Here is a 9524-nt window from a genome sequence, read left to right on the forward strand (position 1 = left end):
CACGGTTCCATTTACCACAGCAAGTCTTCCAGCTCCTGAGGCACCAAAACAGCCCCACATGATCATGCGACCACAACCATATTTTGCTGTTGGTATGATGTGCATTTTCTAAAATGCCACAATGACACACACCTTCCAAAAATTTTTACTTTTGTCTCATCAGTCCAAAGACAATTTTCCCAAAAGTCTTGGGGATCATCAAGATGTTTTCTAGCAAAACTGAGATGAGCCATTATGGCTCTTTGCTCAGCAGTGATTTTCATCTTAGAACTCTGCCATGCTGGCCGTTTTTTTTCCTGTCTCTTTTTTATGGTGGAGTCATGAACACTGACCTTAATTGAGGCAAATGAGGCCTGCAGTTCTTTGGATTTTCTTTTTGCTGTGAGAGTCTATTTAAGTGATTTCTTGATTAAGAACAGATGTGGCAGTAATCAGACCTGGGTGTGACTGGAGAAATTGAACTCAGTGTTCTAAAGATGTGATACACCGTAGTTCATTTATTAATGGTGGTTGGTTTTCCCTTAATAATAAATACCTTCATTTGGAAACTGCATTTTCCAGTTTAGCTTAGTGGGATAAGCAGGTGCCCATATGTTTTCTTGTCTACCCTCACCGTACCTATCAAATAAAGACAAAGAAACTGCATTTTCTGTTTACTTCTGTTATCTTTGTCTAATATTTAAATTTATCTGATGATCTGAAACATTTACTGTAAGTGTGATGAACATATAAAAAATATGAAATCAGGAAGGGGACAAACAATTTTTCACACCACAGAACACTCATGTAAATTATTCATAAATTAAATGACACTGCATCAAACAAACGGCAATAGTTTGCCAAAAATGTAATGCAGACTGCAGTATTTTCTGTCATATTCAGCTGTGTGGAATGTAGTTATATTTTGAAGACTGAAGAGTAGAAAGCAGGAGACAGAAGTCAATCACAAAGCCAGTATTTAATACTAATTTAATCCAAACAACTGCGAAATCCAAATCCAAGAAAATATGCTGATAGAAAATGAAAAATATCTGTGTTTGCCATTTTCACCATCTGTTTGTTATGAAAGTATGCTACAGTTGAAGGATAACTAACTAACAAATACATTTAACCAGTCACAGCTTTATAGGATTAATGGTGGCCTGACTGTCTAGGGCCAGAACTAAAGAAACAGCCTTTGCTATAAATTCCTGTTTTAAATCTACACGTGGCAAGAAAATGAGTGAGAAACAAGGAGCACTGCATGCTAACAGAGCTCACAATTTACAAAATCAATGCCACATTTTATCCAGTAAGACTCGAAACTAGCAATTGAGACTATAAATTGATCGCTACAACATTTTTTGAGTCATACATCAAGTGAACCATTCCTATTGACTTCTAATATTCGGTCTTCTATTTGGAACTAGAGGATGTCCCATGCTGACCATTAGAAAGAATGGTCAGCAGTAACTTTAACCCTGCTGACCATTCCTCAATGGTTTCACTTTTCAGGCTCAGGTAAAGTACATGTAACAAACCTGGCACAGCCACATAGGGCTGCAGCAAATCAAAGCCTTTCTTTGCGAATAATCACCTGAACATGTTACCAATGTAATGTGCGATGGCCAACAAATAATACTTCAATCTTAGACAAAGAAAAGGCCAACATAAACATGATGTCAAACTGATTAAAGTGAAATGTTAACTGAGTCAAATTAGCCTGCTAATCTGGTCAGACTTCATGTTGATGCCAATTTCATCCAATTATCACGTTCTGTTGCCCATGCTGTTTTCCCAGTTGTGCAGTATTTCAGATTTAAAGTCATGACTTACATTACAAAGAGCTACGGACAATTCAGAGATGAGGCTTTCTAATCCTTTGTGGTGATACTGATCTCGATTTAAACAAGCTAACAGAATTTATAAAATATTAAAAAATGTGCCATAGCAATCGTCCATCCATTCATCCCTCTAGTGCTTATCCAACTCAGTGTTGTATACTAGTCATCAACATCTTAAAAATGAGAATCTTTCAAATCTAAAATAAATAAATAAGGCATGATTTGCCACCTTTGGCAATGTTTGGAACTCTGCCAGCCAATTTTAAGTTGGACAAGCACCTTCAATAATTTGGTCAACATAATTTGGTTTTGCTTGGTGGAGGAATCTTTTAATCTGCATTTGCATTGAGCATAACTTCTTCAATTTTCAGAATGTTGCTGGAAAATTCTGACGTATTAGTTATGAAGGAAGAATGTGATGTATTACGGTATTTTGGTCGTGGACTAGCACTAGTCTCAGTAGACTTTCTGTATCTCTGCACAGCACACAGTTCACAAGACATCAACAATGTGAAGAGTAGCTTTGACCTCTGTAACAGCTCAAACTCGGCATGCCAAGATGGGCACATCTGCTCTCTCTGTTCTCGTTACTAAAGGAGACTATTGGAGATTTAATATCCTCTTGTCAGCTGAGCAGGTGCAGTTTGTTGAAGAGCTGTATTACACACCGTGGCACACCTCAGATGTTTTGTCTCTGCGGTCGTATGGATTGGTAGCAAACACATATTTTTAGCTCTGCTCTGCTTGCTTTAGGTCACTTTAAGCAGCTCAGGATTTAACAAAATATAGATGATGGAAAAAGGGCTTTGGAGTATTTTGAAATATTGTACTGGTTCCCGGCAATTGTTCGGAACGCTATTTTCCATCCATCAAAACACAATTTAATACAGCTTTTGTTATGCATTTTAGTCTTTACAGGCCAATGTCTGCACAGTTCTCTATTCTCAAAGCTGTCATATTGAGTAATGACAAATGAATTATCGTTTCACGAATTTCATCATTGAATTCACATTTCAGTTAAAGCACGAACGTTAATCTCGCAGTAGTTGAGTGCTATTGTCGGAAGCATCAGAAAGAGCCGACAAGCAGTCATCAGTAGGATGCTACAGTGGTAAGGAAAAAAACTCAGAATCAAGTGAAAAGTGAGCGACATGAAATTTCAGCAGCAGGAAATGGGAATGTCTATTGCTTGTTCACATGGCAGTGTACTTGTAATTTCCTGTGGTTAGGTTAGGGTCTTAAAATTGGTAAATCTTTGAAAAGACAAGCACACGCTATAAAGGACAAACCCAAGACCTTTCCAGGTTATTAGCCACCTCTCCAAGAGAATGCAGAGTGCAGTCCAATAATTGTACACATGTGGCAGCTTTTGAGCACACCCTCTGTTTAACTTAAGAGTTCATGTCTGCACTGAGATCAAACATTTGTGGAACTGCAGGTTCACTCGCAGTTCCACATAGTTCAGTTCCTCGAATGAAATTGATGAAAGTGCAAATTTTATATTTAAATCTTGATAAATATTACATCTCATATTAGAGCAGGGCGATATGACCAAAAATATTTATCACGATATACATTTGAAAATTTGCGATAATGATAACTGACGATATAATTGACACTAGACAAAATACTTTACAACTCCACAACTTTATTAGTGCAAAAACAAACCCAAACATCAATGTATTTTCACTTAAACAAGCAGCTGTTTTTTATGTGCATTAAAGTTATATAAAAATTTTACAGTGCAAATGCAAATTCCTTGCTGACAGTTTAACCAAAAGCCATTTCCAGTGGAAATTGGCCGACACATCCTCAGCATAACCATGTATAATATCCACAAAACTTAAAAAGAGATTATACACACAATACGGTAATATTATGTTTAAGCACAGTATGTATCACTCCGCGAGGCTCTTGTCTACGATAGCCGTAATGCTCCGACAATCCATCAAGCGGTGCGGCTTCATAGCTTGTCATAGTCATACATAAACATTTGACAGATTTTCGAGCGCCGTGTACCACATAAAATTGTTTCGAGGTCAGTAAACACAACCAGAATTCATACATAAGGCACACGGGATTATAAGGGGCACTATCGATTTTCAGAAAAATCAAAGGATTGATTTTAAGTGTGCCGTATTTTCCAAAAAACATGCTCTACCAAAAATAGTGCTTTGTTGTGTATCTGGCGGACAAATGCCAAACCAGTTCCACACCACTGAAGTTGTAGCATTTCTTACAAACCAGTTCTGGTTCATCTGTTTCATTCAACGATCTGCTTTCGACCTTCTCATTCTCCATCTGTGTGTATGAAAACAAAGGAACTGCGCATGCGCGTTTTACCCATATTCTATCGCAATATTTCATTTTCTTATCATTGCCCAACATTATACCGGTATTACCATGAACGGTATGATATGGCCCAGCCCTATCTCAGATGGAATATTTATAACTGTTTTTGGAAACTGGGAGGCAATAACATGCTGTAACACTAACATTGCTTTTTAAGAATGATATGCCAAAACATAGTTATTTACACACACAGCAATTACAGATTAAGATTAGCTTTAATGTGGAGGCATGTTTCTGTCAGTGCAATATTTTTAACTTAATTTATAGTTAATATTTTCATTTATGCATCAAATCATCTTTTAAGATACCCAAATTTTGCACTGTTAAATGCGTTCCTCGACAACTTGCTAACTTGGCGAGTCTGCTTTGGAGCTAGAAAGGGCAGTACTGTTAATTTTGGTTATTACAGCTTTTAGCTCAAAACAGCTGATGAAAATATTGTTGTGAGAACCAGAATATTGAACCAGAATGATTGATTAATAAACCAGACAACTAAACAATTAGCTGAAACTGACTGTAAAGTAGGGCGGCTCAATTAATGGAATTTTAATCACTTTTACGATCTGGGCTTTCAACGATCATTAAAAGTGACTGAGCCAATTATTAGCACCTCCCTCGTGCTTTGCTCTCGCGCTGCTCCGTGTGGCAAATCGAGCGCACCTCTCTGCGTTTTGAACACACGTCACAACAATTAAGAGGACCCGAGGGAAGCTCGGAAAGCTAAGCAGAAGTTATTTGGAGAGGAGAGGATAATGGCTGCTGAAGAAAGAATGCCATTGGTTGAAAAGAGACGTAAAACGACTTCAGTGGTGTGGAAACATTATGGGTTCGCGGAGTCAGACGTGGATCAAGTAGACATAGTGTGTAAACTTTGCTACGGTGTCGTAGCTGCACCACAGAGCAACACTACAAATTTTTTCAATCATTTGAAGACCGTTCACAAAGAGAAAGAGAAAAACCCTCGACAACACCTTCTTCATCCTCACAGACCTCCATTCACGCTACCCTGCACAACGCGATTAAATATCCCACCAGCTCCCAAAGACGCAAAGAGATAACGCGGTAACGTTTTTCCTCGCCAAAGACTCAATTAACACAGTGAACAACCCCGGCTTTAAGAAACTAATCAACACTTTGGACAACAAACGGTATAACTTGCCATCTCGTCACTATTTTAGTCGAGTGGCGATTCCCGCTTTATATGATGAGTGTCATGATGGTGTCGCAAAGGAAGTGGCTACAGCCCGATATTTTGCCATCACAACGGACTTGTGGTCAAGCCGCACCATGGAGCCATATTTGAGCCTCACGCTACATTTCATTAACATGGATTTCAACATGAGAACGAAATGTCTCCAGACATCATTTTTCCCAGAAGACCACACAGGGCAAAACATAGCTGCAGGTCTGAAACAAGCACTGGATACGTGGGATCTGGAGGAGAGTAAACTCGTCTGTATAACCACAGACAATGCTGCAAATGTCATGCTGGCTGCACAACTGAATGGCTGGATGAGGCTCCAGTGCTTTGGGCACAGATTACATTTGGCCATAGGTGAGTAGGCCTAATTCCTACTGAATATGATGCACGACTTCCCACGACTCTCCATCCTGGCAAAGAAATATCTTTGCATCCCAGCCACAAGTGCCTCATCAGAAAGGGCCTTCAGCACTGGTGGAAATGTTGTTAACTGCCTGCGTGCATCCCTGAAGCCTGATCATATCAATAGGCTGGTGTTTTTGGCTAAAAACCTTTGAGAGGTTGCAGGAACCATGTTTTGTTGAGCCATTTTGAGATTGTATGGGACTTGGGCCTACTAGTTTTTATTTATTTCTTATAAAAGTTATTACTTTCAGTGTTTCATTTTATTTTTGTTCAGGCAGCAACTTTAGTTGACATACCTCAATGTCAGTTTGATGCAATTGTGCATTGTGTGGCTACACAGCTTGCCTTGATGTTTGGTTATTTGTATGCATAAATACAGGGAGTGCAGAATTATTAGGCAAGTTGTATTTTTGAGGAATAATTTTATTATTGAACAACAACCATGTTCTCAATGAACCCAAAAACTCATTAATATCAAAGCTGAATGTTTTTGGAAGTAGTTTTTAGTTTGTTTTTAGTTTTAGCTATTTTAGGGGGATATCTGTGTGTGCAGGTGACTATTACTGTGCATAATTATTAGGCAACTTAACAAAAAACAAATATATACCCATTTCAATTATTTATTTTCACCAGTGAAACCAATATAACATCTCCACATTCACAAATATACATTTCTGACATTCAAAAACAAAACAAAAACAAATCAGCGACCAATATAGCCACCTTTCTTTGCAAGGACACTCAAAAGCCTGCCATCCATGGATTCTGTCAGTGTTTTGATCTGTTCACCATCAACATTGCGTGCAGCAGCAACCACAGCCTCCCAGACACTGTTCAGAGAGGTGTACTGTTTTCCCTCCTTGTAAATCTCACATTTGATGATGGACCACAGGTTCTCAGTGGGGTTCAGATCAGGTGAACAAGGTGGCCATGTCATTAGTTTTTCTTCTTTTATACCCTTTCTTGCCAGCCACGCTGTGGAGTACTTGGACGCGTGTGATGGAGCATTGTCCTGCATGAAAATCATGTTTTTCTTGAAGGATGCAGACTTCTTCCTGTACCACTGCTTGAAGAAGGTGTCTTCCAGAAACTGGCAGTAGGACTGGGAGTTGAGCTTGACTCCATCCTCAACCCGAAAAGGCCCCACAAGCTCATCTTTGATGATACCAGCCCAAACCAGTACTCCGCCTCCACCTTGCTGGCGTCTGAGTCGGACTGGAGCTCTCTGCCCTTTACCAATCCAGCCACGGGCCCATCCATCTGGCCCATCAAGACTCACTCTCATTTCATCAGTCCATAAAACCTTAGGAAAATCAGTCTTGAGATATTTCTTGGCCCAGTCTTGACGTTTCAGCTTGTGTGTCTTGTTCAGTGGTGGTCGTCTTTCAGCCTTTCTTACCCTGGCCATGTCTCTGAGTATTGCACACCTTGTGCTTTTGGGCACTCCAGTGATGTTGCAGCTCTGAAATATGGCCAAACTGGTGGCAAGTGGCATCTTGGCAGCTGCACGCTTGACTTTTCTCAGTTCATGGGCAGTTATTTTGCGCCTTGGTTTTTCCACACGCTTCTTGCGACCCTGTTGACTATTTTGAATGAAACGCTTGATTGTTCGATGATCACGCTTCAGAAGCTTTGCAATTTTGAGACTGCTGCATCCCTCTGCAAGATATCTCACTATTTTTGACTTTTCTGAGCCTGTCAAGTCCTTCTTTTGATCCATTTTGCCAAAGGAAAGGACGTTGCCTAATAATTATGCACACCTGATATAGGGTGTTGATGTCATTAGACCACACCCCTTCTCATTACAGAGATGCGCATCGCCTAATATGCTTAATTGGTAGTAGGCTTTCGAGCCTATACAGCTTGGAGTAAGACAACATGCATGAAGAGGATGATGTGGACAAAATACTCATTTGCCTAATAATTCTGCACTCCCTGTATTATGCAGTATTTTGAAGTTCACTAAACATAGATGTTTACATTTTTCATTTATTTTTTATATTGCAAACATTTGCACTGTTATCAGTATTTCCACACTATTTTATATTATTTTTTTGACAATCTTTAAAGCCATTATTCAATACATTGTTATCGTTAAATAAATATCGTCAAATAATCAAGATCTCAATTTCAGTGAAAATAATCATGGTTATTATTTTTGCCATAATCAAGCAGCCCTACTGTAAAGTTCATTCGGGCTAAACATACCTCTAATTTTGACTGATAGTTCTCTATATGTTATCGCTACCACAAATTCTCAACTTGTCACATTATTATTTGATACACTAAAAAATTTATTACATGCAGACATTGTAAATATGCCCTTTTTCACTATATAATAACTTAAAGCCCAAGATAATAGGCCCTTTTTAATGGCAACCAGGTTGGCACAAACTATTTTGCAATTGCAGGGCAACCACAGATGTAAGTAATAAAATTAAAAACTGCTTCCATTTGTTTTGAGGTGCCCCTCCCACAAATAAGCATGAACCTGGGAATGGGCCTATTTAAGTGGAACAGGCCATAATTAAATGTTAATGCTACAAATGTTACTAATCACACCTGTATTTACTCTCCATTGATGTGTCAAAATAACTGCTGTAAAGAGTATCAGTTTATTGGTGGCTTTAAAGTCCTGCACTGCTTCAGGCTGCCGTGAAACATATAAAATGACTGTATGTTCATTACAACAGGACTTGTCCCCCAAGTAATAAGAAAAACAGGCATGTAAGTGTCCTACTTAATGGAAGTGTCTGCACTTTGTTCAGCCAGAACATTTCAGCACAAGGCCTTCATCAAGGTGTTTTATGAAGCTGTTAAGAGTGTGTTTGTAAAGTTTTCAGACCCTTTCAACTTTGCCACATTTTGTTTTTTGTTTTTTTTGTGTGTGGTTTTTTTTTAGAATCAAATGGGTTTTTTTTTTCTTTTCAATTTGCACACTTTGCTCTACAATAACAAATCCACAACTCCCATAAAAGTCCTGCTATGAGTAAGAGTCGAAGAAATTAAGATTGAGAAATTATATTTTCAATGAATACTTCAATGAATACTAATGAATGACACGTGTGTGTGTGTGTGTGTGTGTGTGTGTGTGTGTGTGTGTGTGTGTGTGTGTGTGTGTGTGTGTGTGCCAAAAGTATAATCATTTGAAGACTGGTGTTTTTCCAGATTTGGGTGTACTCTGATGTACCGCCTGAATGAATTCTAAGGATAAACTATAAAATACACAAAAGCATGTCTTTTTTTCCAGTCCCATAAGAGCACCGTTCACTCCAGCCTAATGAAGCACGCTAACCCGTCTACCCTTCCTTATCTTCCTATCATCTGTGGCCTCACCCCATAATCAGCCTCAAGGTTCTAGAGAATAAACAGCAGCAAAAGTGTCACAGCACCTTCCCGAATGGCCTGGCTATTTCTCCGCCTTGCGTTTTTTTCATAGTTTTGTAGTATAGTGGGTAGATTAATTAGAATAAAATGAGGAGAATCCATATTAAATTTGACACAAAGTGTGATAAACTTAAATATCAGTTGAAATATCAGTTGGGAGCAGTTTAAAAAGATACTATTCCAACCATGCTGTCAAATTAATAATATTTTAATTATATTTTAAGAGCAACAATGCTTTTTTTTATGTTAAGACTTATCAGATCTATTTTGCAGTTTCTTTTCCATTATGCTCTAATTTAATCAGGTGTATCTAAATATTAGCGAAGCAATTTATCATTTAGCAGAGTAAATCTAGC

This window comes from Maylandia zebra, linkage group LG1, assembly GCF_041146795.1.
Source record: "Maylandia zebra isolate NMK-2024a linkage group LG1, Mzebra_GT3a, whole genome shotgun sequence".
In the NCBI taxonomy this organism is placed as follows: domain Eukaryota; kingdom Metazoa; phylum Chordata; class Actinopteri; order Cichliformes; family Cichlidae; genus Maylandia; species Maylandia zebra.